The sequence below is a fragment of the Lissotriton vulgaris genome, chromosome 11 (genome assembly GCF_964263255.1).
Source record: "Lissotriton vulgaris chromosome 11, aLisVul1.2, whole genome shotgun sequence".
NCBI classification, from domain to species: domain Eukaryota; kingdom Metazoa; phylum Chordata; class Amphibia; order Caudata; family Salamandridae; genus Lissotriton; species Lissotriton vulgaris.
The window spans coordinates 634,636,218-634,662,751 of record NC_141699.1 but is presented as its reverse complement, the minus strand read 5'-3'; positions in this window follow the sequence as shown (position 1 = coordinate 634,662,751).

Here is a 26,534-nt window from a genome sequence, read left to right as displayed (position 1 = left end):
TACTACACTGCACAATAAGCATTGCTAAATCATTTCCACTGAGAATACAGAGCAGGCAGCTTAAGAGACTCGAAGATCGACTTCGATATTCATGTGAGCACAGTGCTGCCTGCGTCAAGTCCAACCCAGGACCAACTGCTGCATGATTGGAGAGGCTGATTTCAATGCTGCAAACTATCTCATGATTCAATAAGTAAATTGCAATGTATTAATTATTGTACATTTCAATTTACAATGCTATAGCAGTCCATTTGTTTTGCATCAGTCTAGTTCGGGACGCACACAAAACCTGGCTTGTTCAAACAGGACATTCAAAGCAATGACATATATTAGACAAAAATATCCATGGACTATTGGGGTGACACTGTGCAAACTCTACCAAGAGGTTTGGTTCAAAACAATCTGTGGAGCACATCACAAGGGAAGTGCTGGTTGTGTCTGAGTGCACAGGACTAGATAAAAGACTGAAAAGCAATCACTGTGCTTGCACAGGCCCGTTTTGTTTACAATTTGCAAAATAGAAAATTAGGAAGACAAAGACAAAGTTCAGCAGTCACAGGCATGTCAGGAAATGAAGATCAATGAGTGGCTGGTGGGGTCTATACCGAGAGGGGAGCATACACTACTTGGTCCATGCAAGGAGGACATGAATAAAACAAATAGCAAATGTCATGTTAATGACCAATAGCAGCAGACATAGGCAAGTATTGCGCTCAAACCATAAATTATGAAAGCAAATGCACACCATTTGCATTTTAGTGTTAAATCTTTTTATTTGCGAAAAAACCCAAAAAGAAGGGCTCATACACACAGCTGGGAAATATCAAAGTAACATACAGATAACAATGCGCCCAATGTATAGCAATATCTGCAGAGCTCCACCCTACGAAAAAGTCACATTGTCCTGTAAGCCTTGGGGGCTGCGAGCCCAACCAGCAGAGTTTGTCCAGCGCTCATAGAGCCACAAAAGGAAAAACACATAACTTCAACCCATCCCCTTAAACTATTCCCCAATCCCCCATCCCACTCCCACCCCCCAGATCCATTTTCCAACACCATACATACCCACCCATACATTCATACAGGTTCGTCATTCACATGTGACAAGCGGAGCAACCTTAAATACCTAGGACAGGTCACTTCTCGAAATTCGGTGGCTAGCAGGGATAGAAAGGGCTGCCACAGCTCCGCATATCTCGCCCCTTCCGCCGCTTTCACCAAGGAGAGTTTCTCCATACCAAGGACAGACCAGAGTCGCCACAGCCAATTCTGAAGGGTGGGGACTTGCGTGGTTCGCCATAAGGCTAACAGGGCCTGCACAGCGGAGCCCAGCGCTATCGCTATCAATCTACCCCTGCGGGCTCTTAATGGATAGGCTAGAGCATTAAGAAGCCCCAACAGGACATAGGCCGGAAATCGCCGGAACACGGTCTCAAAGTGGGCATCAACCTCATCCAGAATCAATTTTCAATAACCCTGTACATGACTGCAATCCCACAAAAGGTGTGTCAGAGTGCCTCTCTCCCCGCAACCCCTCCAGCAGAGTGCATCCCCCATTTGGCCCATCTCATGCAAGCGCTCCGGTGTATAATACCAATAGGTTACTAGTTTGGTAAATGTGTCGGTCAGCCCCATATGGTAGGCCGAGTGTCGGGCGCGGTAGTAAATGTCCTCCCATTCCTTGTTGCGCAGGGTCCGCCCTAGTTCCCTTTCCCATCTTGCCCGTCCTGCATTATAAATGCGCGAGTATCTGTCCAGGAGGAGTCGGTATATGTCTGAGATGAGCCACTTATCTGTGGTGCACGAAAGAAGCCAGTATTTATATTTACTAAGCTTACGCGTTGCGTCCTCACGGGTCAGGGGGTGAAGCGCCCAGTGTCAGACCTGTAGATACCTAAGGCATTTGGCCTCCGGAAGATCATAGGTCGTCCGGAATTCCTCAAAAGCCATCACTCCTTCACCTGAGTACACATGAAAGAGGCACCGGCATCCCGCTGGGCGCCACCGTGCAAAAGCCTGGACATCCCTGCCCGGGCCAAAGTCAGGATTCTCCAACAGGGGTGTGAGGGGGGACAGGAAGGTCGTCAAGCCGTGCAGGATGCAGGTTTGATCCCAGACCTCAAGCGGTACCCTCGTAATGAAGGAGGCATGTAGATTTGGGGGCCGGTGTTGACGACGCAAGAAAAGCACCTCCTATAGCGGACGCCCCGCTACCACCGGGTCCTGGAACAACCAATGTCGTTCCGATTCCCATTTGCTCCATTCCACCTGGGTCCGGAGTTGGGTCGCCTGGTAATAGAGTTGTATATCCGGCAGGCCCAAACCACCACCCTCCGGAGGAAGCATCGCCAACCTCAGTTTGAGCCTGGGCCACTTCCCGTTCCAAACGAACTGAGCCAACTCTGATTGTGTGCGGCGGATCCATCCCTCCGGGGGACGAAGCGGGATAGCCCGAAAAATGGACAGAACCTGCGGGAGGATCGTCATCTTTACCGCTGCCACACGGCCCAGCCAAGGGAGCGGGAGGTGCTGCCACCAGCCGACCTCCGTACGAATAGTGCGACTAAGGTTAGCGTAATTGATACGCACCGTTTCCGGCAGCGTGGCCGCCAATTGTATGCCCAGGTAGGGGACAGCACCATCCGCCCATCGGAAGGGAAATTGCGCTTCTAGCGAGGCCCGCGTCTGCACCTCCAGGGAGAGATCAAGGGCTACTGACTTCGCCATATTAACTTTAAAACCAGAAGCCTTTGCAAACGCATCCAGGATGGCCACCCCGGCCGGCAAAGATGCCGCAGGGGAAGCAAAGGAAAGCAGGACGTCATCAGCGTATAAGTTGATCGTGTGGATATAAGCCCCGAATTTAATTCCTCTAACGGTCGGATGCGCTCACATGTCCTGCGCCAGGGGTTCCATATACAGCGCGAAGAGCAGGGGTGAGAGCGGGCACCCCTGCCGAGTTCCGCGTTCGATGGGGAATGTGGGTGATGAGCAGCCATTTACCCGAACCGACGCTGTGGGGAAGGTATAGCAATTTAGAATCCACGTGCGGCCAATGGACACAATCGAAGGCCTTCTCCGCATCAATCGCCAACATCATGAACTCTCCCTGTAGCCTAGAGGCCCGTTCCAACAAGTGGAGCGCCCTTTTTGTATTATCGACCGCTTGTCGCTCCGGGATAAAGCCGGCTTGGTCCGGGTCAATCAGACCTTGCATGAGTGGGCCCAACCGTTTCGACAGTATACTGGTGTAAAGCTTTAAATCTACATTAAGTAATGATATAGGGCGGTAGGCCCCACAATGTGCTCGGTCCTTCCCCGGTTTGGGAATGACTGAAATCATGGCACCCATCAGGACTCTTGGGATGGTGCCGGGGTCTGAGAAGGAGTTAAAGAGGGCAGTCAGCAACGGTGCAACCTGGGGCAGAAAGTTTTGTAAAAGGCGGTGGTGAAGCCATCCGGTCCCGGCACCTTGGCTAGTTTGAGGCAGGCAATCGCGGCAATGACCTCCTCAGGGCGGATCTCCCTGTCAAGGAGTTCTGACTGTTCTGTCGATAAAGTCGGTAGGGACACCGAGTCCAGGAAGGCCGCACCGTCCGCCGGATCTAGTTTAGCTCCCTCATATAATGCAGTATAAAAGTCACTGAATGCTTGCGCTATGGCTCCATCCTCGGTTACTATTTCCCCTCTCTGCGTGCGTATCTCCTGCACCGAGTGTCGCTGTTGCTGCTCGCGGAGCGCACGGCCCAGCAACCTCCCACACCTGTCTCCCCCTGTGTAGTATGCATGTCGCACCCGCAGCGCCACATATTCTGCTCTATCTTGGTCTAGTGCTGTTAACTGTTGCCGCGCTACGCGCAGCTGTTTCCACACCCGCGGCGCCCCGTCCTCTGGTGTACCTGTTCCAGTTCCTTCGTACTGGAAGAGAGCTCTTCCCTCTTACGGGCCCTCTCCGCATTTTCTGCTGCCGCGATTGCAATGAATTTGCCCCGTATGACTGATTTGAGCGCCGCCCAATGGGTCGCATGTGAAGTGTCTGTTGGCTGGTTGTGCACCAGGTACTCAGCTATAGCTCCCTTGATTTTGGCCACAACCTCCTGTCTGTGCAATGACGTGTCCCTCAATCTCCAGCAACGTGCGCTGCGCCCAGTCGGCGGAAAGGTGAACACCGCCGAGAGGTGCATGATCAGAAAGCGCTGCTGCTCCTATCTCAACGAAGTAGATGTTAGAAAGTAATCTAGGCGCGCATAGGTTTTGCGGGCGTTAGAGTCCCGGTCACCCGGGTGGAAGGAGCGCCACAAGTCTGTCATACCCAGCTCTATAAATCTGTTCCGTCCCACTTCAGATAGTGTGCCTGCCTGCGTGGATCGCTGCGCTGATCTGTCAAGTAGGTTGTCAAAAACTAAGTTGAGGTCTCCCCGAACCAGAACGTGTCTATCAGGTGCAGCCGCCGCTTCAGTAATCACTTGGTTGAAAAACCTCTCCTGCCCCTCATTTGGCGCATAAACCGCAATTACCGTGAAGGTGTGAATTCCCAGTGAGAACCTGCAGGATAGGAGTCGCCCCTTAAGCTCGGCCCCCCGGTGTAGCATCTTCCCCTTAAATCGCCTTGATACCAGGATTGCCACCCCAGCAGTCTTTGTGGTTGCGGAGGAGAAAATTTGCGTTGGAAAGTGGCGGGACTTAAGCCTATGACAATCTTTAGCTAGCAAATGGGTTTCCTGGAGGAGACAAATATCTGCTTTAGAATTCTCTAGCAGGGACAGCACAGCCCGCCTCTTAACGGGATTGTTAAGCCCACGCACATTCAACTTGAGAACACACAACTCAGTCGCAGGCATAAAGAGTCATTCCCCACACGCGCTCCGAGACACCATCCATTCGCCGAAACGTCAGCCATGGCCTGTTTCGTAGTTGCCCTGACCACCCGGGACCCTCAGGTCTTTGCAGCTCACCACCCCCTTTCGTCCTAGCACTCACTCGGATCCGGAGTTTCCCCCCCTTAGCAACGACACCTCCCTCCCCACCATGAACAAAACCCTTTACAACCCCCATCCCTCCCACAAACCCAAGATACAAACTTTGATAGACCTTCATCCAGAGATGAATAGGAAATGTCTCTCAACATGGGGTAGTTTCACTAGGGCGTTCGGGATCACTCTCCCGCCAACGGCAACGTGTATTGAACGGGTAATAATGCCACCAGATCACCGTAGGTCTTTCACCCTGTGGGGTCAGCACCCCCATCAATAGCTACTGCCTCCAATGCTGAACGCTGGCCCTCTGCAATTTCTGTCGCTGGAGGTTTCGTCACTCTTTTCCGTCGCCGTTGCTGGCGCCATTGGGGCATGTGGTCCCCCGTCTCTGAGGTGGTTCTCTGAGTATCGTCATCGTCCTCCGGCTGCTCAATTCCCAACAGACGGCAGGCTTCCGAAACCGACTGTAGCTGGTATTGCTTGTTCTCCAGCCTAAAAACTAGACGGAAGGGGTGGCCCCAGCTGTATGGAATGTTCTTTTGCTGTAAATAGGAAGTGACTGGCCTGAAAAGACGACGCTTGTGTAGTGTGAGGGCCGCCAAGTCCTGGAAGAGCAAGGGTGACGTGCCCTGGAATGAGAGCGGGTGCTTCTGTCGTGCCCTCTGCAGTATCTCCTCCTTGATACGAAAATCCTGGACGCACACCAGTATATCTGGGGGGGGCGCCGTCGATGCTCTGGGAGGACCCGTTCCGTGTGCCCTATCGAGTAGGAGGGCCGAGTCCAATGGGCACCCCAGCACATGAATTAAAAGTTCCCGGGCATAACGGAGCACGTCATGGGTGGCCACGGATACGGCAAGATTGCGAATGCGGATGTTATGTCGTCTCGAGCGGTTCTCCAAATCTTCCATGTGGAGCTGAAGATCCACCTGCTGGTCGTGTAGGCGGATGATTTCTTGCTGTAGAGCCGCCAGTTCCGTGTCCTTGTTGTCGCTTTTGGTTTCAAGGTCCGCCACCCTTTCACCTAGACCATCCACTTCCCGCCGGACTTCTTTAATTTCGCTAGTAAATTCTGTTTTGAAGGTTTGGATGTCGTCTCGCAGGGAAGTAAGGAGGGATTCCAAAAACGCCTTTGTGATGGGTTCCGACCCGCAGTCTGTACCCTGCTCGGGCCTGGAATTGCGGTGTCTTTTTGTGGTGGGGTCTGTGGTTTCGCAAAAAGGTCTTTTACCGTCTTGGCGCGGTTGCCTCTGTTAGCCGACATTTCAAGGCCCCTCGGACTGTAGGTCTAGTCCTTTCCCCTGCCGCCCCTGCAGGGTAATTCTAGACCGTCGCGACGTCCGCACTGCCACCCTGCCACGTCTGTCGCAGTCTGCGCTGTCGTCTCCCCTGCTCCCTGCTGGCACCCTCTTGTAGTCTCTTCACCCCTGGCCTTGCAAGTTCTGGGGCAGCCGGGCGCCTCCTCACACCTCCAAGATGGCTGCCCACTACTCCGGACCTCAACACCACCGCCGCCCACCACCACCACTTGGAGTCAAGCTAGCCGGGCGGATGAGAGGTGTTACCTCGAAACCGGTCCGGTCCTCGGATGCTTGATTCCGTTCTGGGAAGGACATGGCTTTTGTAGTTCGGACTGGACTGTTCCCATGGGGCAACAGGGTCAGAGCTGATTTGCATATCGCCATTGTCTAACCCAGGGTGGTGTGGAGTGCAAAAAAACGATGGATTTGGGCCCAGATCTTTTGACTGGGGGAATGTGTGACATTGATCCACATTCGGTCCATCACTTGTTGTTTTTGCAATTGCCGCCCTAAGTGCGCTGGGGATGCCCAGACGTGGGTCCCAGGCACTCCACACCACTTGGAGTCAAGCTAGCCGGGCTGATGAGAGGTGTTACCTCGAAACCGGTCCGGTCCTCGGATGCTTGATTCCGTTCTGGGAAGGACATGGCTTTTGTAGTTCGGACTGGACTGTTCCCATGGGGCAACAGGGTCACAGCTGATTTGCATATCGCCATTGTCTAACCCAGGGTGGTGTGGAGTGCAAAAAAACGATGGATTTGGGCCCAGATCTTTTGACTGGGGGAATGTGTGACATTGATCCACATTCGGTCCATCACTTGTTGTTTTTGCAATTGCCGCCCTAAGTGCGCTGGGGATGCCCAGACGTGGGTCCCAGGCACTCCACACCACTTGGAGTCAAGCTAGCCGGGCTGATGAGAGGTGTTACCTCGAAACCGGTCCGGTCCTCGGATGCTTGATTCCGTTCTGGGAAGGACATGGCTTTTGTAGTTCGGACTGGACTGTTCCCATGGGGCAACAGGGTCAGAGCTGATTTGCATATCGCCATTGTCCAACCCAGGTTGGTGTGGAGTGCAAAAAAACAATGGATTTGGGCCCAGATCTTTTGACTGGGGGAATGTGTGACATTGATCCACATTCGGTCCATCACTTGTTGTTTTTGCAATTGCCGCCCTAAGTGCGCTGGGGATGCCCAGACGTGGGTCCCAGGCACTCCACACCACTTGGAGTCAAGCTAGCCGGGCTGATGAGAGGTGTTACCTCGAAACCGGTCCGGTCCTCAGATGCTTGATTCCGTTCTGGGAAGGACATGGCTTTTGTAGTTCGGACTGGACTGTTCCCATGGGGCAACAGGGTCAGAGCTGATTTGCATATCGCCATTGTCTAACCCAGGGTGGTGTGGAGTGCAAAAAAACGATGGATTTGGGCCCAGATCTTTTGACTGGGGGAATGTGTGACATTGATCCACATTCGGTCCATCACTTGTTGTTTTTGCAATTGCCGCCCTAAGTGCGCTGGGGATGCCCAGACGTGGGTCCCAGGCACTCCACACCACTTGGAGTCAAGCTAGCCGGGCTGATGAGAGGTGTTACCTCGAAACCGGTCCGGTCCTCGGATGCTTGATTCCGTTCTGGGAAGGACATGGCTTTTGTAGTTCGGACTGGACTGTTCCCATGGGGCAACAGGGTCAGAGCTGATTTGCATATCGCCATTGTCTAACCCAGGGTGGTGTGGAGTGCAAAAAAACGATGGATTTGGGCCCAGATCTTTTGACTGGGGGAATGTGTGACATTGATCCACATTCGGTCCATCACTTGTTGTTTTTGCACAGTCCCCGCGGCATCCTCCTCACTGTGTTACAGCCCCCGGGTCAGCAGGCCTCCTCTCTCGCCCTGGCTCTCATTCCAATGGACTCCCAACACTGTCCACTCCTCAGCCGTGGCCCCAGGTGCCAGCCAACACCACCCAATGGCATGGACACACCTCAAAGCCTCACCACTTCACTTGGACGATGCAGCCAGGGCTCACTCTGCACCCCCGGTCTGCCTCAGCTGTCTTGCGCGGGTCTTTCTATTTAATGGCGCCTCCTCCGCCGCTAAGCACTCTTCTGCCCCACTCGCCGGCCGCCACACACTGGCCGTGTCACCGGCTGCCTCCGTCTCACCTGAGGCCATTATTCCGGCTCCCTGGGTTCCTCTCGCGGCTCCGCAGCTCCGCCGCTCCTCTGGACCTCAGCTGCCCCGGGACCTCGTCTCGCTCTTCCCCTGCGGCGCTCACAGCTCCGGTGTTCTCACTCTGCCGGACTCACCCAGGGAGCCCCAGCCGCAGCCCCGTGCTCACCGCACCCGGGCTCCGCCGCATGGCCCCTCTCACAGGCTCGGGGAAGGCCTCGCTGCAGGCTCGGTGGGGGATGGGCGCTCCGCAGCTCACGAGCGCCAGGCAGCCGAGTGGGTGCGATTCTCCCCTCCCGGCACGATCTCGGGCCCTGCTCCTCTCTTTGTACAGTCCCGGCCACTCATGGATCCAGCAATGAGGACTCCAGAGCGCCGGAACCGATGCTATAAAAAGGCCGTCGGCGGGAGCAGCGAAGTTACACGTCTGCTCTCGCCACCATCTTGGCCACGCCCCCCCCATTTGCATTTTAATCCAAGGTTAGTCTTTCCAAAATCGCTCTACCCACAGGTTTTACAAAGCTCTTAGGAGCAGGCACATTAACCTGCTGAGATATTTTCCCATAATATGTGTAACTTAAAGAATGCGGCTATTAGCTATGAGTTTTCACCTGCCCACTTTTGCCAGCAGCGCTGAACTGGAGGTGGCTCTCAGGTGCTATAAATCATTATCAAGTGCTGTTGTGTGTAAAATCAGGCTGTCTGCAAATGTTTACTTTCACTTTCATCACTGCAGGATGTTTTATTTCCTTATTCAGTATCTCTTCTCAGTCTCATTCCAGGCACACTGACTACATCCTGGCAGCCCCGTCTACCTGCTTGCTCTATCTTGTGTTTCCCACTCAGGCCCCATCCTCCTCCCCAGAAAGGCTCTGCATGAACTGCTAAAAATTGTGTCACAGCGCTTGCATTTTTCCCGCCTCTGGAACTCCAGCTTTTCAACTGCAAGAATAAAGCTATCACTGATTAGAAATCCCTGTCTGCAGCATGATGCCCTCCGCCCCCTGGTATTACCCTTATTATTCTGTATCAGTCAGTAGTTTCCAAACTGTGTGCTTGGTGCACATCTTTTCGCGGCGCCCCTGGCTACTTTTAATGGCGCACTGGGTAGCCGTGGCGCACAGATTGGGAACCACTGAGCTAGGGGGATGTCATGGGCTAGTGTGAGTAGAAGCTCTCTTTACAATTGAGGCACTACCAAACTTCTAGTAGCACCAGAGTTGGGGTCTCTGGCCTCAATGTACAGGAGTCCTTCCTCCCAATAGACTTCGTGGGAGACACTGACATCTCCCTACTCCTGTGCAGCAGCTTGCTGCCTCAGGCCTTCAAGAGGCAGGCACACCTGCTGCCTAAGGCACAGCTGTTCCCTTGAGGGTCCCCCTAGGCCCAAGAGATAAACCCTGTAAGGTTCAAGATCCATGGGCTCAGTTCCCTCTGGGGCTGTCAAGTCCTCTCCCTGAGGAGAGGGAGCCTGATCTTTTTGCTGGGTGGAAGCTGTTTCACCAGTCTTCCTACATTTTCTCTTGGGAGGTTGGGCCATCATTTCTGGCTCTAACTCTCCTTTTTTACCCTGTGTTAAGCATTGTGGTCTTGTTTTCACACACACTATCTCAGGGATTTACAGCACGGTAACGTGTGTCGTTCTTTCTACCTCAGCCCATGCTGAGGATTCCAGATCATTTCCAAGCAGACAGGCAGCTGTGAGTTTTAGAGAGACTACTACCTGTTTCAAGCCACCCCCGGTATAATATCACCACAGCCAAGGCATGGTTAATGGTGACACTGTCATCATTGGTAACTGAATATGTTTTTCTAGTTAGGTATTGCTCTTCGAAAACCAGTGTATCTCTCACCATGGTGACACTGACACCTGTATCCCCCAAGGCTTCTATCTTAGCCCCATTCACTAAGGGGTACTGCAGGTATTTCTTTAATTTAAGGGGCCAGGCAGCCAAAGTAGCTAACCCTTCCTCCCCTTCAGAGACTTAAACAGCCTCAGTGTGGACACTGATTTGCTCTAGGCACACTGTCGATCCCATCTGGAGATTTGCCACACCAGTAGAAACTGGAGGGGGAGTAGGGGCTGTTTTTTTGGGACAGGCAGTATCCATAGTTTGGTGTCCCTTCTTATTATTGTGGAAACACCAGGCCTTAGCAGGATCAAAATTGTTCCCCTTGTTTCCACTAGTGGGCTGGGAAGAGTTCTTGGGCCCACCCACCTGACCAGGATTTTGGGGTCCTTTAGAAGACTCTTGTGTTTTGTCTTTGGGGTCTCACCCTCTTTCTCCTGGGGAGGCTTACACCCCCAGTTGTTGTCTTGGTCACACTTGTCTTGACCAAGTGGTCTGCCTTCTCTCCCAATTCCTGGGTAGAAATTGGACCTAGGTCTACCAGATACTGATGCAACTTTTCATTGATGCAGTTACTTAAAATGTGTTCCTTCTTAAACAAATTATAAAGTTCCTTATATTTCTGCACTATCTTTACTGAGTAGTCAGGAAAAGTCAAGGACTATGGGGCATATTATCAAGAAGGGCGTTAAAATTATCGCCGTTTTAGCGGCAGGAAACTGCCGCTAAAGCGGCGATAATGGGCTTGATAATATGCCTTTGAGAATTCCAATAGAAGCCCATGTTCACACCAGAACATGGGCTTCTATGGGAATTCACAAGGGCATATTATCAAGCCCAATATCGCCGCTTTAGCACCAGTTTCCTGCCGCTAAAGTGGCGATAATTTTAACGCTGTTTCTTGATAATATGCCCCTAAGTACCTTGCCTTTGAGATCTTGCGTATCTCAGTTGACGTCAGTTCCGCCCGCTGCCAATTCCCAGCTGTAGCTGAGCTCCGAGCCGTCTGGTTACAGTGGCTTTGTAGGTGAAGACTTCGGTCTCGACAGATTGTGGTGGTAGATGGGGGCGAGCAGAGAATAGAAGAGAAGAGCCATTGCCAGAAGGAGGCGAGGTAAGGCACCCGAGCACAGTGGTATAAGATATCGCTCGCAGAGTGCGAGCCCAGGACCCCACGGAAGCGGCCCAGCTAAGTCTGGGTGTGGCTTGTAGTCTGCCTGGAGTGCTCCCGTTCGGGCCCTCTCGGATTCTGTCATAGGATTCTGCAATCCGTTTTTAAGCTTCTCAGGCTATTTGAACTTTATAAGGGGTTTTTGGAAAAGCCCTCTATTAGGAGCTTTTATAAGCTTTTAGGCTCCTCTCTCCTTCTTAAGCCGCCTTATTCTTTGAGCTCCAGCACAGTGCAACGTCAGCTGCCATCGACCTTCCACAGAAGAGCCTCCCCTCCTTGCATTCAGGGTGTGTGTGGTTGTGGAAATATTGGTACTCGCTTTGGTGGAGGAGAGAGAGAAGACCAGGCTGAGTGCTGCTTAGAAGTAGTAGCAGGAGCAGCAGCAGCACATAAGTAGCATTATAACCAGCGCATAAGCAGCAAGTAACAAGCAACAAGAGGGTGGCCAGATGCTGCTTTGGTGCACAGTGCACTGCATGTTGGGTAGTTTTAGGCTGCAGTCCCCCCTGTGGTGCAGAATTGGCCAGTATTAGGCTGGTGTGGTTTGTGCCTCCGGGAGGAGATCTGCCCCCAATACGTGCATTTATTTTTCACACTTAACCTTCACTCGTGTGCTCTCCTGTGCTCTCCCGTGTACCTTTGTGCGCACCCTATAAGCCCCTGCTCTACCCTCTAGGAAGAGGGTAGCATCTGTAGCATAATCTGTGGAGTTGCAGAGTAGAGGAAAGAGGGAAAGTAGGCATTGGGCCTTTGTGGTATCTGTGGTCACTTATGGATAGCTGTGGACAGCAAGCTGTGGTCATCCTCTTTAAGGCTCTATAAGGTGGTTGTAGAGATGCCTTCTAGGTGCTTGCATTCTGGTAGTTTAATTGACCCTGCGGGCTCGGCTGGTCCATTAGCTAATCACATTAGCTCCAATAAACCTTTAAAAACTATACGCAAAATAAGCCTCAGGTTCATCTGTCCCTCTTGAAGTTCTATCCCTCTGTGTTGTCTCTGTTTTCAAAGAGGGGTAGAAGGGTAGGAAACATGGAATTGGGGATGTCTACATGTGCATTTAAAGAAGATAAATGTGGATTAGTCACAGTTCTCTCTCAAAGCACTGTCCTGTGCCCATTTAATCTCCCTATGCCTAATCCAGTGCAACTCACTCTACAAACTCAGTCTAATGCTCCATGTTGCTCAGAGGAAGCAGTGGGGGAAATGGACTTGGAGGTCTCAAAGTCTGTCTCAGTGACAAATACTGTCAGTAACACAATGGACCCTGAGTCTGATCCTGTGTCTGAGCCAAAGAGCCTCACTACCTTATCTGGTGACATAAATGCTGTGTCTGAGTTAGGAATGTCATCCCCTAAAAATATCTCTTGAGTGACTCACAGTGAATTATGTGGCAATGTGTGTAGCGGTGTACTTGATGTCTTGGAGGACTTTTCTTTATCAGACATTGCCACTCTCATGGAGAAAATAGAGTTAGGGAGGCTAATTTAAAATCGCCAGCTGCCTCAGACATGGTATTGAGTTTGTCTTTGGTCTGTTTTTTCAATTGTCTGCCATTACCAGCTTTGTACAGTTGAACCCCTTCCTCAAGCATATCTCTTTTAGGGTTTCTGGAATCCCAGAAATGTGATGTCTCTACATGCACAGGGGTGTTAGCCCTCGTGTAGTCACCAAACGCAGAAACCGATGGGAATGGTGGGGGGAGGCACCTTCTGATATCCTTTATTCTCTAGAGAGGATTCTTACCTCAATTTAGATTTTGTTGGAAAAATCAATGGTTAATTCTGATCATATGTTGGATGTGTTGTCCCCTATTTTAATGAGGGTGCAGCACATGAACTCTTTTGTTTCTGTCCAGGGAAGGAAGAAAAGGGTATTATAATGATATCTCAGGCTTCCTAGGCAATTACAGTTGTACTAAATGGGGTGGCAGAGATGGGAGTTCAGGTGGGAAGGGTTGAGTGTGCTACTGAGACGTAGGCGTCACCACTGCAACAACTGCAATAATATTATCAGAGGCAACAATATCAATCACCCAATGAGAGGTTTCAACATTAAATTAAACGTAGATGCCACATGCGACTCCACAAATCTCATCTATCTTCTCAAATGTCCTTGCGGAAAAATCTATGTTGGCAAAACCAGCAGGAAAATAAAAATCCGTTTGAATGAGCACAAGTCAAATATACGCACCAAAAACATCAAATCCAGTGTGGCCACCCACTTCAATGAAGCTAATCACAACGTGGCTCAATTGAAATACTTGGTTCTTGAAATTGTTCCAAAGATCGAAGGAAGAGACAATAACAAGACCCTCCTACAAAGGGAGACAGCATGGATTTATAGACTTCAATCACAGAAGCCTTTTGGTCTTAATGACCGGACTGAATTAAGTTGTTATCTATAGTGCCGTTATGGGTACATTTCTGATACATTGTATCTCAGTTTTGTTTGTTACTTTCATCCTATGATTCCATTGTGTTATACATCTGTTTCCCATTTCAAGATGGCCGCACTTTTCTGCCCCTATCCCCATTGTCCCTCATCGGTTTCCACCATCCCTTAACTTCTTCCTGGAACTCCGCGTTCACTCCGCGAAGTTCTCAGAATTCGAACACAGACCCTGTCGACACGCTTCACGCGCATTGTAAGTAAGTCCTGTTGTGAAACCCCGGCCACCCACCCTGGCATTTCCCCACCGACTCTCCAATACTGAACGGTCTTTTTCCGTTATTCTTTTGCAGTGTCACGCAAACATTGACCTGAAGACCATTACGTAAGTCTCGACTTGCACGAGCAGTTGGTTCATTGATTTTCCTAAAATACCCCACCACTCTCCGCCTCCGATTGCACCGGCGGCATGCCGTTTTTCCTGATTTTTCACCACCAACCATCACCCTTTCTTTCACCAATTTCTCACTCACGATCGCCTTTATTAATTTTCCACCCATGATTGTATATATAACACATGGACACCGTCTGTGACACTATTGAAGGTTAATTGTTTATGTGGACGCATGCAGTTGATTTACCCACGCACCAATGTTAACCCTATAGGATGATTCAATTGTATTTTTGGTACAATCATTGATTTGAGTTACATTTTGTTCTTTGTTGCAGCGCTCCTTGAGAAAGGACTCTTCGAGTCCGAAATGCATTGGAGCATTTCTAATCCACTTTAATTATGTCGACAAAATTCATTGTTTGATGATCTACATGAAGAATGCATAAACTTCAAAATAAATACAGCAACATGATACTTTGAAACTCTTTATTGAACTTTTGTGGAATCAGTTGTGTTCCCTCACAACGAACCATATAAGTGTGCCCGACAGCAGGGATGCGCCTTCGTCTCAGTAGCGCACTCAACCCTTCAGCCATTTGGACGCATTAGGACAGTTGCGTCACCTGCAGGAGCACCTTCACTCCCTCCAAACAACACCAAATTGAACTTAACCATTGTTCAAACATACGCAGTGCGCCGTGCCCACTCCTCTGTTCTGAGTTCAGGTGGGAAACCATGTTGGTCCTGGGGCTACTTCAATTGGGCAACCCAAAAATATTGTCTAGGCCATCAATATACACTGCCCTTCCCTCCATATTCAAAATCAGGTATCTGGGGACCAACGCAAGGCTGTGCAAAAGGCAAATGGTTATATATATCGTTATTTGAGATTTCAACTCCCGTTTTCCGGAGATTCAAAAAAGGGTTCCCATCTATCCCTGGGGTTGTAGCCCTACAAAATGACCATCTTAGTGTTAAACTCTTAAGGGCTCAACTAGACAAGACCTCTCCTGTAAAGGGTTCTTCTTCTTCTGGTTCTAACGGGACAAAATCCCAGGTAAAGGATAAGAAAAGGTCTGAGACCTGCACTCTTTCCAGCAGCCCCACCGCTCGTGCCTCGCCGCTGACGCTCTTCGCCTCCATCTGTTAGGTGTTCGAGGCTGCTATCTGTTTCACTTGGCCCTGTGTCTGTTCCAGTCTGGTCAATGGCCCTGTGGTGCCATAGTTGTTGCCTGTCTGCTCCTCATTCTACTTTATGTTATTCATTGCTGTCTACCCCAGTTTTCAGTGTACTTGCCTCATTGCTGTCTGCCCCCATTTTCACTGTATTTACCTCATTGCGGTCTGCCCCCGTTTTTACTTCTCAGAATTTCATTGCTGGCTGCCCTTTGTTGTCCTTTATTTTTTATATTGCTTATTATAGTACTTATCAGTTGTTTGTTGTGCCCTGCAGTTTTGACTTCCTGCACCCGCGTCCGGCTTTCCCAGCTGCTGCTTCACCTGCGGCCACTCCCACTCCTGATTCCCATTCCCGCCTACCAGCTGCATATCCCTCCCCCTCCCCTACTTAATGGCAGCTGGTGCATGGTCCCGCGCAGTGGGCGAGCCAAAGGCTAGCTTATCTGTGCCCGTCTGTGACCTGCCCGCGACCAGCACCAGACCCCTGGATCTCCACCCACACACCGCTACAACCTGGTTACCCTCCTCGCACTCAATTCAGGGAGGAACAGCAACTGCCAGCAATCCACACCGAACACCACCCACGGCCAGTTCTCATGTCGCCACTGCCGCCAGACGTTCGCTTCTGACCGCACACCTACAGACACCACCCCCACAATGAACACCAACACCACCGGAGCCCTGAACTGCATCCTCCTCAATGTGCACTCCCTGCACATACATGCCATAGAGATCTGGGACCTCCTCAACACCCTTTCACCAGATGTCGCCTTCCTCACAGAAACCTGGGCCACCGTTTCCTCCACCCCAGACATCACCACCGCCATCCCTGATGGTTACAAGATCCAGAGGAAAGACCGCCCCAACTGCCTAGGAGGAGGACTCGCAATTGCACACAAGAGCTCCCTGTGACTCAACACCTCCACTATGAGCGACTCCCTCTCCAACACCGAATACCTCCACTTCCAGATACAGAGCAATTCGAGTACCACACTTCACGGCACCCTCATCTACAGACCCCCCTGACCCCCGCTCAGCTTTCGCTAGCGCCATCGCTGACCTCATCTCTCCCTACACCATTGCCTCCATGGACTACATTCTCATCCGAGACCTAAAATTCTTCCCTGATAACCCCAACGACCCCAACGCCACCACTCTTGTGGACAATCTCACCAACATAGGACTGAAACAGCTCATCATCACACCCACACACAAAGCCGGACACACCCTCGACCCCATCTTCTCGGGAGGCAACAACATCTACTTCAGCCACACCATGCAACCCCCATGGACAGATACCACTGTGTTCACTTCTACGTTGACAGCCCCTGCTGCCCAAACCAGCACCATGCCGTCCACAAAGGAACTGGAGCAAAATCACTGAGGAGCAACTCACCTCCACCCACAACCACGATACCCCCACCCCCTCAACCGACGCCAACCTTGCAGTGGAAGAACTCCACAGATGGGTCTCCAACTGCGCATACAAGCTCGCACCCCTACGTCACCCCGATGGACAGTGCCCCAGAAAGGCTACCTGGTTCACTGCCGACCTCCAAAAATCCAGACACACCTGCAGATGCCTCGAAAAGAAATGGAGAAACAGAAAATCGCCTAAAGACCGGACCACCTACAAGAACGCCATGATGGAATACTACCAATGCATCAGATCCACAAGAAAGACCTTCATGCAAAACAAGATCCTCGCAACTCCAGCAACACCAAGAAACTCTTCCACGTCAGCCAGGAATTCACCAAGCCCGTCAGCAAAACCAAGGACATCACCCCTTCCCAGGACCTCCGCAACAAGCTTGGATCCTACTTTCATCTCACAATTAAGAGCCTCTACGACAACTTCAATGACCAGACACGGACTCTGAAACCCCCTCCCCCCGCAACGACAGCCAGCCCACCATCTCTGCCTGGACCCCAGTCACCACCGAAGACACCACTGCAACCATGAAAGAATCCACTCAGGGGCCCCCACAGACCCCTTCCCACCACACATCTTCCATAGAGCCGTCACTGCCATTGCTCCAGAACTACGACGCACCATCAGCGCCACCTTCAAGACCGACATGTTTCCTGACAACTGGCAACACAAAAAAGTCAGACGCCTGCTCAAAAAGCTCTCGGCTGACCCCTCGTATCTCAAGAACTACCAGCCCATCTCCCTCCTCCTGTTCGCGGCCAAAGTCACTGAGAAGACGGTCAATACTCAACTAACCAAATTCATCGAAGGGAACTCCATCCTTGACCCCTCCCAATGAGGATTCCGCAGCAACCACAGCACCGAGACTGCCCTGCTTGCCGCCACAGATGACATCCGCACCCTCCTCGACCTGGGACTCACCGCAGTCCTGATCCTACTAGATCTCTCGGTAGCATTCAACAGCGCCTCCCACCGCACTCTCACCGCCAGACTCCACGACGCTGGCATTCAAGAAACGGCCCTCGACTGGATCCATTCATTCCTCACCAGAAGAACCCAAAGAATCATAATACCCCCTTCCTCTGCAAACCCATAAACATCAACTGCGGAGTACCCCAAAGATCATCGCTCAGCCCCACGCTCTTCAATAGCTACATGGCCCCCTCGCCGCCAATTTCAGGCAGCATGGACTCAGAATAGTATCCTACACAGATGACACCCAGCTTATCCTCTCCCTCACCAAGGACCCCAGCATGATCAGACTCAACTTCCAGGAAGGAATGAAGGACGTTGCATCCTGGATGAGCAGCAGCTTCCTGAAGTAGAAGACAGAGACTCTCATCTTCGGACACTCCCCCTTGGCTTGGAACAACATCTGGTGCCCCGTGGCCCTCAGCAGCCCTCCAACCCCCACCGACCATGCCCGGAACCTCGGCATCATACTCAACTCCTCCCTCTCCATGACACGACTGGTCAACTCCCTCGCATCCAGCTGTTTCAACACCCACCGCATCCTCCGAAAGACCTTCAAATGGATCCCACTGAATCAAAAAAAAAACCTCACCAGGGATCAACAAGTCTCTGCTCTGCAAGCTCCAGACCATACAGAATACGGCAGCCAGACTCATCTGAGACACCCCTCAACAAGTAAACATCACCCAACACCAACAAAGCCTCCACTGGTTTCCTGTTGAGAAGAGAGTCACTTTCAAGATACTCACCCAAGCCTACAAATGCCTCCACAACACCGGACCCCAATACCTCAGTGAAAGAATCTCCTTCCACATACCCAAAAGAAACCTCCATTCCACTGACCTCACCTTCGCCTAAATCCCTTGCATCTGCAGAGCCAGAGCAGGCAGAAGAGCTTTCGCCTACATCGCAGCCAGAACCTGGAACGAGCTCCCGATCAAATGCGGATTCGCCCCCTCACTAAACATCTTCAAGAAGACACTCAAGACCTGGCTCTTTGACCAAACAGAGCTGCTGCCCCCCCAGCGCCTTGAGACCCTCACGGGTGAGTAGTGCACTTTCCATTTCCCTGATTGATTGATTGATTGATTGATTGATTAAGCGTAAGTCCAGAAAATTGATGTTTCCCAATGCCTCTGAAGAATCCAATGCCATTACTCAGCCACAAAAAATAAATGAGTTGATGAAGGTCGTATCTCTCACTGGACGGGAGTCTGAGTCCTTAGAAATGAACAACCTGCTGCCTTCTTCTATTATATCAGAAGCATCAATTCTGGGTATCCATGGGCAGGAGAAGGGGCCCATAAATATGGGGGTAAATATCCATAATATCTGTGGTCTGTGTGGCTCTGGAACAATGACGGGTGATGGTGGGATAGGTTTTGTAAAATCGTGGTGCATAGAGATGGAGGTGAATGGAGCTCTCCAAGATGCAGGCTGGATCAGGGATAAATTTCCTGCAATCCTCCGATGCGTTGATTCTTTCCCTGTACAGACTGATCTTAAACATGGGAGGAATCTTAATGGGGAGGCCGCCCCTTTCTTTCCACAGGATCAAATCCTCAAATTGGGAGTTGGGCAAAGATAGAGCAATAATTCAGCTGAGGGACCGGACTTGGATTTGTATCTAATAGCTTGAATTTCGTTTCCCTGTTTGACAGGGAACTGGTCCTACTGAATAAAAGATGTATTCTTTAGTTTTTTTTCAGACATTGAGGATTTATGACTGGTATCTAATGGTGACATCTATCTGGTGTACCTGGATTCCCTAAGCAAACTTCTGAGCGCGAGAGTACCATTTAGTTCTAGGATTATTGTAATGCTAATCCTGGCAAATGTTGATCATTTACGAAAAAAGGAGATCGATGTCTTCCCATTTGAGGAGATCATTAATGCTCAGTTAGATGATCATAGTGTGGACACTCAGGGCCCAGACAGAGTTGTATTGAATAACAGGGATGCTGTAAACCCGGACGATATCATAATTTCCATTGGTAGTGTCACAGGGAGAAGAGTGATAAATATTGTGGGACATGAGGCCCAGAGGGTCAGGGAAACTAGAACGGGAGATGAGTTTGCCCCCTGGGGTTGAGTAGCTGGTACATTGATTGCCTCCAAGGTAGCCCATTGGGTACAAACCTCTCTTGGAATAGGGCGGGCGTAGGGCAGTCTAACTCTAAGCTAAACTTTTTAATGCAATTCCATCTAATGTTAATTTGTTTATAGGAAACTTGGAATTGTTCTGATTTTAATTATAATTTTTTTGTTTTCTTTTGTGCAGTCAAAGCCACAGTAAAAAGTCATGCCAGTGGAGATTTAGCTACATTAATTGGCAGTAGTATAAATTGGAATCCCTTGGTTTTTATTCATCCCTCAAATCTTTGCATGTGTATAAAGTTGGCTCAGAGCAATGTTGTAGGAGGATTGTACTCATCTTTTCTTCTGGTAAATGTTTAGATTCCCCCTTGGAGGTCGTATGACTCTTTAGTCGAGTCCATGTTCTCTTTTGTGCATAGTTTTAGTAGCTCAGAAAAATGCACACTGATGATTATGGAGGGAGATTTTAATGCTAAAATCTTAAACTGTTCTTCTTTGATCTTTGGAAACCCAGGGCTGGACGATGTTTGGAGTATCACAGAGGCAACTGTGCCTGGTCATATTAGATCAGATACGCGAGGTTTAAGCTTTTTAGATTGCCTGAGAGCCAATGACGTTGTAGCTTTAAATGGCAGATTCCCAGAGGATTCCCCATCCTCTTTTACTTTCCATTGTTCTTGAGAGCAATTACTAAACAATTTTATTGTGTTATCTTGTCAAATGTTTGGTGCTTGTTCACAGTTCGAAGTTTTGAGGATCTCGTATACAGGACTCACGACGACTAGTCAAGCCTCTATCGTCCCCATCAATTTTCTGCCTTTCCGGATGTGTATTCGGGCACTTGCGGTATTTCGTGTTAATACTGAGGGCGAACACTACTTGCCTTGGACACCCTTGACGACTTAGAGGGCCCTTTGCAGATATTCTTTAGGATAAGTTTTGCCAGCCTTGATTGTTATTAGGACTCCTTCCCAGGATTGGGCTGTTGGATCTTGAGAGACCACGCTTATCCACACCATCAGTACCTTGCGCCCTGATGAAGGAAGCCTATTTTGGCACTATTCCGAAACCCGCGTCAGCGCTTTTTTTGGATGTTTCTTATTTGAATGTGAGTGTGTGTATTGGTATGGGTATGATTTCGGTTTGACTGGAAGAGTGTGTGAACTGTGTGCCAATTTTTTATTCCTTTTTGTTGTCCTAAGGCTGTTATTTTATTTCTTGCTTGTGTCTCTTATGATAACCTCAAACAAAATTATGATAAAGAATTGTACTGTATATTAATTTTTCTTAACTGATATATTTTTCTATGCCAATAAAAAGAAATATTTGATATCATTCAGTAATGCTGTGGGCTTTCCTATAGATTTGGGAATACCTACTCCTTACTATTGGGAACTCCCCTTTCATGTTCTTTTGACATTTATCTCGCCCTGGCGGGTTGTTCCCCTCTTAGTGTGCTTAGTCTTCAGGGCCCCTCTTCTGTTTTTTGCATTGCTTAAGAGGGAGGAACACAGGGGGCATTTTACCAACAACTAGCGATATTTATCGCTAAATAGGCTTAGCGACAATTTTTTTATCGCCGCGCATCGCCTGATTTTATTGCTAAGATAACGTGCTATTAGCAACGTATATCTCAAAAGGGATAACATTTCAGGCGATATCGGCGAAATCCATGAATATCTCTGGGAATACAGCGATATTCACGCATTATCGCTAACAGGGTCTTAGCCTGAATAGCCACCTCCCATAGGATATACAGGCTAAGAACTGGTCTGAGCTGGTGTTAGTTTTTGGAGATATTTGCGCTTAGCGCGAATATTTCCATCGCTACACCTGCGTTGATAATAGGTGATAGCGATGTTAGCGACTGCTTTCAGTCGCTAACAATTTGGGTACACCCACTTTGAATGTCATTAGCGATAAATATTGCTGACATGCAAAGCGGGCCCCAAACCGCTCGCTATCCCCTAAAAGCTGTCGCTAACTGCTGTTAGCGACAGCTTGCTAATAGGGCAATGAAATTATCGCCGTTTAGCGGCTGAAAACGGCTGCTAAAGCGGCTATAATGTCATTTTGCCTGCCTTGATAATATGCCCCACAGTTGTTTGAAGAAGGCTTCAGTCAACACTATTGGGATGTTGATGAACAGGTATAAGAATTGTGGAAATATTACATTTTGATGACAGCTAACCTCTCTGCCAGGGAAAGTGGAAGTGCAGTCCAGCACGCCACCCAATCCTCCAATCTGGATCGGACATTGTCTTCCCATAGTTTTCACGTATCACAACGTTAGGGTCTCTGTGCACCCACACCTCTAAGGGGCAGATTTACAAGCCTATTGCGCCACTTTTGCGTCACTTTTCCCATGTTAAAAATTACGCAGAAGTGGCACAAGGGCCTTGTAAATCTGCCCAGGACCTGTTGCCCACTCCAACAGGACTTCAGTCTCACAGGATTGCGTAGCAGGTGTTTTATTGTTTTTGCCCAGTTAATACAAAGGCCTACCTTAATACTCTAATTTTTTATACTCTCGGATTACCGGGGCTAGATGGGAGGATGGTTCTCTAATGTATAATACCATGCCTCCACATATAATGAAATGTTTAAGGGTCGCAGGTGAAATCTAAGGGCAGAAGCAGCATCTTTCTGTCTAATGATGCAGGCGAGTACAAATAGAAGTGGTGACACAGGGCAGCCCTGTTGCAACCCCTGCAAACTCTAAAGGTATCTGGTGTGTAGCCATTAATATGTACCTGTGCTGTTGGGTATCTGTATAAGAGTCTGGTCCATCTTAAGAACAACTCTGGCATACCAATGCGGCCCAGCACTGTGTACATGTATTTCCACGCAATAGAGTCAAAGGCTTTAGCCACACCTAATAATACTGCTGCCGCCACTGCAAGATAGGCTGTACTTGGCGTAGAGGTGCAAAACTAGTGGGTAAATTATGTGTAGCCGATCGAGCAGTTATAAAGCCAGGCAGGTCTGGTGATGTATCGAAAAACTAAATAACCTATGGAGCTGTACTTACCAATAGCCCCCCAATACCAATTACCCATAATCAGTCAGATGGCAGTGAAGAAAGTTCAATAGTTTATTAAACAAATCACTCCAGGAGCGGAACCTCTCCCGACCTCACCCCTAGAGGTCCGCAAAGAAGACTGCTGGCACATAATCAAGAGCTGACATATATACTGTTACATTCTCAAGCCATTACCCTAGAAAGGAAAAATACAAGTTGGTACAGGTGGTTCATAGGAAAGACCATATATGGCACACAAAGCAGATTCAGAATAGCTCTGTTCATTATAGCATGGTCAAAGAAGTTGACTCCCTTATGCCTAACGCTCGGGAGGGCTCGCAAGGCGCCTCCAGGAATCTGGTTATCAGGCTCGCACCCACTTGCAACCTTGAAGATTCTAACGCAGAGAAGAAGAAACCCATCCTCAGCTGCCTTTCTATAGCTCAAAGACGGGGATTTTGCTTACTGGACAGGGAGTCACATGTTCCTGGCCTGAAGTCGAACTAAGGCCACAAGATGGCGTCGGCTCGGTTCTACTTGCTAACTAACATGGAAACGCACAAATAAGTGTATTTTACCATATAAAGCTAACTAATCAATATACTTAAGATACGAGTTAACTGAATATATAGATACATCATGCTAACAAATATATATATATATGTGTACGGGCCCATAACGAGGGGGAAATTCGGACACTTATCCTTCAAATCCACCCTTTTAGCATGATGTAGGTAACTAACTGAAAACTAATCATTAAAAATGTCCTCATCAATTGCCATTAGCTCATGAATCGCCTGTTGAATCATCTGATTTTTAGTAGCTGTGGGAGAGGGGACTAGTGCGGAAGAAAGTTTAGTAGCGCAATAGGAACAGCATGCTGGGCCACAATGCATGCAGAAACAGCAGATAAATATAACACCTGCTGCTCCAGCCAACATCATTAATAATTTCCATCCCCAGGCGGACAGTAATCCCCAGAACCAGTTAGAAAAGGACCAGGACCCATTTTCAGCATGAATTTCAGAAGCCAATTGGTGTAACTTCTGGATTGCCAAATAAACAGTAGGGGCGGAGTATGGAATATACACACAAAAGGAGCTGCCGATCATGCGGCATGCTCCTCCTCGGTCAGCCAAGATAGCATCTAAAACCATATGATTTTGAAGCGAGACAGGTCTTGTGGCCTGAATCTCTTCTGTTAAGTTTGTCAAAATATCTTTTGTGATATTAATAACTCGCTCTACTACCCGGGACAATCGCCTTACCTCTCTACTTGTGAAAATCGGGCCCCATATTGGAAACAAACCTTTAGCGATCAACGATGTATCGGTTTGATCAACCTCAGACATCTCAATCTGTCTCCTATTTCTAATGAGAGGCAAGCTGGGATCATATAATTGGTGATTCTTGTGATAATTGGAGGGAGCCATGTAAACTGGAGGATACAGGAGAGATAAATAACATCGGCCTGCCCATCCACGTGGTAACCAAGTATAAGCATTTTCCCCACATACAAAATATACATTTGGAGGGGTCAGTAACGGGGGGCTACTAAAAATCTTCATTCTGTAAGTATAATTATAGGTACTTTCTCCAACTTGCACGTGCCCCATCCCTTGTACACAAAAGGCAGATGAACTGTTCAAAATAGGTATTGGCATAATTCGATCACTAGTCACATTCCTTGCAATAAACTGCTGAAAGTATTGCGTATGATTAAATTCTACAAAATCTAAAAGTTCACTTTTTAACCATGTAATATTTTCATGAGTAGTATATAGATTCATGCAAGCATTGGGGTCTAATGATCCTTCACCATTGTTTCCCTCGGGATCAAATCCTTGAATGTGTCTCAATATAAGCTAAAATCATGTTATAGTCCTTCTCTGTGTACTGCTTAGGGTTTTCAGTGTAGTGCATATACATGGCCGATAGAATCTGGAACCATGCTTCGCAACTACCTAAATATGATAAGGGAAAAGAAAGGAATAAGTCATGCTTGTGCATAACTGATGGCAAAAGGCCACAAACCCAGCAGTCTGTAACATTAGTTGTGCTATGTGTCTGGTGAAGCATTTCAACAAATACATTCTTAGCATAGGTCTGGGGATGTCGTTCTTTATGGGGAGCTAACGTGAAAAACAAATGCTCTGGGGGTGCAACAGTAGTTTTCAACATTGTATGCATCGGATGTTGATACTCCAAATATATGAATGCACTCATTAATATTGCTAATATAACTGCAATTACTATCACAAAAGCCAATTTCACACGCATGGTTCAAGCTGAAAACATGGGTACATAAAAAGGCAAATATCGAGGAGCAAAGGAGCGTTCTTCTTCAGTATCAAACGACCAAAGGGATACATTTCTAACTAAAAGTCCAAAACTAAACTGGGGCAATGCAGTCCGATCTGCCAGAGGGTTCTTCTTCCCTGTGTCCGTCTAGAGCCTCACAGGCAGGCTCCTATCGTTCATCTCAAAGAAATCAATTGAATCACGTCGAAATCCTCGGAAAGCAAACATACAACCTGGGCCTTGCTGTTCACAAGTCTTTCTTTCTGAACAGAGCGATACCAAAGTTCCAGCTCTCAACGGGTTCAGTCCAGTGTCTCGCTCAGTACCCCAGAAAAGGATTCTAGCAAACCCTAATACTCAAGTCTTTCCTTATCTCCTACCATCACCATCTGGGGTACCGTGCTGTTTTCCCGGCCGCAGGTTGTAACGAACATGGCCAGGTGTTTCCTGATCAGCAAACAACACAGAGGAAGGTGTCTCCACAACATCAGAACTACCACTAGCTTTGTAATTGGTAGCAACAACACAATCAGGGGCAATTTCAGATTAAGCTGGTGTTGCCCCATTCGATCCTGTCACTCCTCCTTCTAGCCCTTGTCAACTTCGAGGACGTCGGATAAAGAAACAAAACGTGTAGCTCTTTCACCTTCCTGTGTCAAAATTCAATCCGGATGCTGCCGATCATGTGGAAGCGGAAGAGGCAGGCGCTTGATATGGGAGGCGTGGATCCAGTGTCGCTTCCCATCCACTTTCACCGCCGTCCGCGTAGCCAGGAGGACCTGGTGAGGTTTAGACCACCTCGGAGCCAAACTGGTGTCTCGCTGATATTTCTTGACCAGTACCCACTGGCCAGGTTCCAAACGATGTCCAGGGCCCTCTGGCAGGGGCTGGAATACTGCTGCTACCTGCTGATTAATGGAACGAAGATCTTTAGTCAAAGCATATAGATAATCTATCAGGATAGGATATTCAACATCTCTAAAAGATCTAGGCCTTGGTACTCCCCAAACATTTGCAAGTCACCCGAATACCACCTCATAAGGTGACAGGCCAGAGCGAGAATGGGGGGTAACTCTTAATGACATTAGGGCCAAAGGCAGAGTATCGGGCGACTTGAGTCTAGTGCTTTCCTGAATTTTTGCCATTTTAAGTTTCAGTATTCCATTATATTTTCTCTCTAGCCCTGCTGACTGAGGATGCCGGGCTGCATGAAACTTCTGTCTGACCTGTAGTCCATTACAGACATATTTTACAAGGTCTGCATTAAAGTGTCTGCCGTT